Source organism: Asparagus officinalis, chromosome 3, assembly GCF_001876935.1.
Source record: "Asparagus officinalis chromosome 3, Aspof.V1, whole genome shotgun sequence".
Taxonomy (NCBI): Eukaryota; Viridiplantae; Streptophyta; class Magnoliopsida; order Asparagales; family Asparagaceae; genus Asparagus; species Asparagus officinalis.
The window spans coordinates 5,637,114-5,643,045 of NC_033796.1; the positions used below are offsets into that span (position 1 = coordinate 5,637,114).

General features: G+C 39.1%; 1 long non-coding RNA gene across 1 annotated transcript; it reads right to left on the reverse strand.

Moving 5' to 3' along the window:
• Nucleotides 989-4,230, reverse strand: LOC109832761. The gene is made up of 3 exons (XR_002244967.1): nucleotides 3,732-4,230; nucleotides 1,966-2,045; nucleotides 989-1,791 (listed from the first exon to the last, which is right to left on the reverse strand). It is a non-coding gene; the product is annotated as an uncharacterized LOC109832761 (long non-coding RNA).

The window sequence follows — 5,932 nt, forward strand, 5'->3', positions numbered from 1 at the left end:
GAACTACAGGGCTCCAGTGAGGACGCGCCTTTTGACTCTGCCCTTCTTGGTAAGGGTCAAGTGAAGGTGTTATTGGGCTCGTCTTGCCTAGGGTCGAGTCGAGATGATGCGTAACCAATTTGAGGCACGTGCGGATTCATGAAGTAGAATTAACACTTGGGTCATTTTATGACATAAACCAAAACGTTCCTATGAAATGAAGGTGGCAACTGAAGTTCTACGACAGGCCAACAATTCTCAGCCTATTTTAATTTTATTTATTTATATTTTTTGTTCTAGGTTTTTTTTGTTCCTATGCAACAATTTTTTCTCCCCTAACATTTGCGACTATGAATAATGATAGAACGTTATGCATGTGACTGGATTATTTTGAATCCTATATGACGGTTTCACAACATATGCGCAGGATGTTCTATAAGAGGCCAACACGGACATGATCAGGAGGAGTAATTTAATTAGCAAGAGGAGCAGGATTGAACCTTAATCTTGCTACCGAAACTGGGCACATCGATTTGGATTATACTCTTCAAACCGTGATATCAGCGGAAACAGGAAGCCAATTAATTAACCAGGGGGGCAAATTAATGAAGGCTGCGTTTGGGGACTTGGATTTGGATTTGGAATGTTGATTTAAAATCAAAGGATTTGAAATCTAGGATTTGAAATCCATGATTTGATAGAATTTTTTGTTTGGATGTCTTTCCAAAATAGAAGGATTTGAAATCAAAGATTTGAAATATAGTGTTTGGATACACTTTATTATACATGAACTTGGATTTTAGAATTGGTGTTTTAAGGTTTATGTTAATGTAAAAGTTGGGATACATTTCACAAAGCCCCGAAGTTTGACAAAATATCTTCAAATTTTCCAGTAACTTATTTTTTAACAAATTTTTAGCAATGATATCCAAAACCTTATCTTCAAACCATCACCATTATTATCTTCAAACCATCACCATTTAATTTCATAACAAAAGGAAAACAACGCTACCATCAGCTGGATCACAGAATATCAATTCCAATATATGTACGTCACAGGAAAACAAAAACTTTCAATACAAATATGGATCCATATTTAAAAAACTCTCTTTTCTTTTCAATAACAAATAACATGAAACTACTACTCCTCACTGACACCTGAAGAAAAATCTGGATATTACACAATGACATTGGCTGCACTAGCAATCGTAGGCCACAAATCAGCACACTCCTTTCCAATTGGTCCAGTAATTGCAGATATTTTTGTTCTGACCTATACTCATTTCCACGTGCAGTCCCCCTAGTCTCAAGGAGTGGAAAGATCCGAAAACTGATATCAGACTCAAGCAGAGACTCAAAACCTACCAGAATCACAATCCAGAATATGCCAGGAGGACCCGAATCCTTCGAACTTGCCGCGAAGTTCTGCTACGGCCTCAACATCGACCTCATCATTTCCAACGCCGCAACACTTCGCTGTGCAGCCCATCACCTCCAAATGACCGAAGAAATTTCGGACAGAAACTTAAGAGTCTCAGTCTGAATCCTATCTCAAAGAGACAGTCTTCACCAGCATCACGAACTCCATCTCGGTCCTCCATCGTTGTCAATCTCTACTTCCAGTAGCCGAAGATATTGGTTTGCTTACTAGAATTGTATCTGCAATTGTCAGCAATGTGTGTAAAGAACAGTTGACTTCAGGTTTATCAAAGCTCGACCATAACAAGACGACTCTTGTTGTGAAACCTCATGACTGTGGGAAAAGTCGATAGGGATTCTAGGCCTGAGTTTTTCCAGCGTGTTGTTTCTTCCCTGAGAACAAAGGGTTGTAAGCAAGAAACAAATAGAGAAGCTTCCAATGAGAATCTAGCTTGGGCATCAATAATTTGAAACTACATGGAAGATAAAAATAAACAATATGCACTATATAAAATGATGCATATGTACGCATCAAACAACAATAACAAAACTAAGTAATCCACATACTCATCTTTCGACCTGCTTCTGCTCCTTAGCGTCATCCTTCATGTGCATCACTTTTGGATAGATCTCCCCCACAAAAAGAACTGCAACCTCCATCAAATAGAATGCTAAGCATTTTCTTAGATGCTCTTACAACAGAAAAAACAAACAGAGGACTTCTACCTTAAATTCATATTCAACTAGAATTTTCATGCTGAAAGGATAAACAGCATACAATAGAAACAAGAAAATATTGGTACAGAGAATCTATGACTTATCATTCTACTATATGCCCATGTGGTAAGCTCATCATAAACCATGCTTTTAATTAAGCTTCCAAATTTAAGTTAAATGATTGGTGGTATATGGATTAATAAAAGTGAGTTGAATATAAAATGCAACCATGGTCATGCTCATTCTTCCACTTGAGCAATTGTCAACGGATAAAAAGCCTGTTAACTTACATGAGGGAATGTTCTCTGTTACAAGACAAAATTTTGTCAAACATAATTGCTGAGTTTCTGTTATAAAAAAAAATCCACGCACCAAATTAAAGGTTTAGAGGAGTCAACAAATATATACAGTCCATGGAAGATAAACTTTAAATGTTCTCTGTTACAAGACAAAATTTTGTCAAACATAATTGCTGAGTTTCTGTTATAAAAAAAAATCCACGCACCAAATTAAAGGTTTAGAGGAGTCAACAAATATATACAGTTCATGGAAGATAATGAGGGAATGTTCTCTGTTACAAGACAAAATTTTGTCAAACATAATTGCTGAGTTTCTGTTATAAAAAAAAATCCACGCACCAAATTAAAGGTTTAGAGGAGTCAACAAATATATACAGTCCATGGAAGATAATAGAGCTGACGAGAGGAAGAGCAAATATCCCACTTTGATGGGATATTAGGCTTTCAGATTCTTATTCCCTTTGAGAAACAAGAATTCTTATCGATCTTTCTCTCTTATTGTGCACCAGAAACTCTGCCGAAATTTCCGCTGTGCACAACACTTTGTAGTTTCATTCATCGATGTAACATCTGAAATTTCATTTTTTATTTCCCCTTCCCATGTGAGGAAAGACATGTAGGATTTCATGTAACTATGGAATTTGGGTTTATTTCTAATAGGTCCTAGATGAACTGTTTTAAGAAAATATAATTTTGCACAACGAGAGAGTTTGAAATATTCAAGCTGTTTGAGTTCCCTCAGAATGTACTACTATATATGCCATGTGCTAAGCTCAATTTAAGCCATGGTTTTAGTATGTAATGTCACAAATTAAGTAGGGGTTGCACAGAACATGGCTTATTATAGGTAGGTAATTAAAGTTGATTGGCTACAAACTGCAACCATGGTCATCCTTCTGTAATTTTAAGCCCTCGCCAACGCGGTTTAAGCTCTGTCACAGGAAGAAGAATTAGTCAAATATAGTTGTTCAGTTGTTTAAATTTGTTCGTTTCTCACCAAATTAGTGGACTAGAGGACTCAACTTGTGAATTTCAATTGGACTTAAAAAAAGATGTACTTGGTTCTTCAATTATATAGTAAGCACTACGTTAGCTGTAATAAGAGGTATAATTATGTACACTGAAAATTTCAGTTATTAAAGCTGTTCAATTTTCTGAGATGATGCGAGTGTAGATATTGACACTTTCAAGTTTCAATAGAGATGCTAAGCTTAGATTGATACGTATCTCAAATATACGTAGAGAAGAACGCATTCGTAAAAATTGGAAGATTAGAGAGAAGAACGCATTCGTAAAAAAAAAATTTAGCGAACTCACGTGAGCGCAGCCGTGTCCATCAAAAACACCGAAAAAATGAAGCTTTCCGTCGACTCCAGAGCTTCTCTTTGCAAAATCCGGCCGAATCGATACAGCATCCTCCATCTCCTTCCTCCGTCCACAAACGGACGTCATCCCGTACCTCGGACACCGATCCCATCCATTCAATCCCCTATCTATCGATTCCTGCGATCTCAAGTTTCTTCCTCTTACGGCTGAACTCGCCGGCGATCTCCGTGGCGTCGACTCCTGCGAGGAACTTGAACCGCCCGAAGAGGGAGCACGCGACAAGGGGGAGAGATCAGATCTAGGGTTTCGCTGGAACGGGGGGAGAGATGAGACTAAACCCTAGAGTTTCGACGAGAGAGGAGAAGGGGAGAGAGGAGAGATAGAAGTTTGGCGCTGAGGGAGAACTTGAGAGTCGGGATCGGGGGGCTGAGAAATGAGATCGGGATTTGGTAAATACCAACGCGTCGGGTGGGATTTGAAATATCTGTATTTGGGCTTTCAATTTCTCCTATCTCAAATAATTTGATTTGAAATCTTAATCTAATTGAAAGCCCAAACTAAAGATTTGGATTTGAAATACTCTGGATTTGAAATCCAGGGCCCAAATCCAAGTTCCCAAACGCAGCCGAAAATAATATGTGGCGACCTGCTGGCTTTTAAGTTTTTCACGTGCGACGCAAAGTTCTGTCAGAAGATCCTCTGACGTGCGCCACTCGATTAATTGTGACAACCGTGGCCTCTTCGATTAAATCGTTTATCAATTAAGCACGAAGAAACGATCGAATTTATATCATGTTAAAATATTTGTGTAATTTTCTCTTCGTACGTGATATTAGCTTCTGTAGAGAATTTGAAAATTTTACTTTCACCATCTGTATTCTTGTATTAGTTATGAAAACTGCGGTTAAAATAGGAATATAATAATATAAAAGCTAAATTAAAGAGTTAGAAAATTTAGACCTGATCGGGAGCAGTCGTGATGTCACTGTCCTAGAAGATTGAGAACCCGTCTATCGCCAGCGGTAAAACCCTCGAAATCGGCCGGCCTCTGTACTCGGGCGTGAGTCACAGAGCTTATGCTCAGACGAAAACGGTTACCCAAAATATAAATGTAAATATGTAGCCAAAATATTCTTGGAAAAATGATAGTAGAGAAAGAAGAGAGCTTAGAAGTTGTTCTTCTCTTCGTTGGTGTGCTTCTGAATGAGCTCCAAGCGTGCTTATATAGGTTAGGAGAAGTGTAACCATCGCTGAATCCAAAAAACCGTTACGCACAAATCTTGCTTCCGTTACCCGCATGCAGGCGTTACAAAACGTGTAAAACGTGCAAAAATAAAAGCTTGAGAAGCAAAAATATGTGCGGTGCGGCGTGGCGCGCGCGGGCGAGGCGTGGCGTGCGTACGCGCGCGTGTGTGAGATAGATATGCAAAGCCCACAAAACCCAAAACACTATTCAAAGCCCAATAAAGAGAGAACCATTATATACCAAATACTATTCATCTCATTTTCTAATGTGAAACTATTCACAAAAGCAAAATTGGTCTTTCATGAACAAAGCATCCAACAGAAATACACATGGCTAAGATATCATTTAACATATTTAACGACGGTGGTAAAAAAACATTATCGTATTTAATTAAAAAAATATACCGACCCTGTTGTCAATTCCAACATTATCCAAATGAGTTATTATTGTTTTTTTTTTTGGGTAGAAAGTTTCCAAAGAAAACAAAGCTCGTCGATTCAAAGAACCTAAAAAGGTACACAAAAGTATGGATCGCTTCATGGCTCAAACAGCCGCCCCTTTTCATCTCGAGAAGGGGAGCCCCACGCGCGAACACCCAAAGCCCCCCAATCCTTTTTCTCATTCTAATATTATGGCGTGGAGCATGGATGAGGCGGCGTGGGGGTCGGAGTGGAGGCCGTGCTTGATGGAGAGGGAGTGAAGGGGAAGGGAGGAGGAGGGGGAGGAGCGGAGGAGGAAGGGGAGGGTGTAGGATCAACTTGAAGAGGAAAGGAATTTTGGGGCTGGATTTTTTGGGTTTTAAATTGGGAAGAAGGGTAATTTTGGAATGGATTTCTTGGGCAGTGGGTCTCTACACTGTTTCGGGGTTGGTTGCATTTATTTTTCAAAATAAGGGCTTGAGGGTTATGGTTTTGGGGCTAGGGAGGAGGATGCATTACCCAACTTA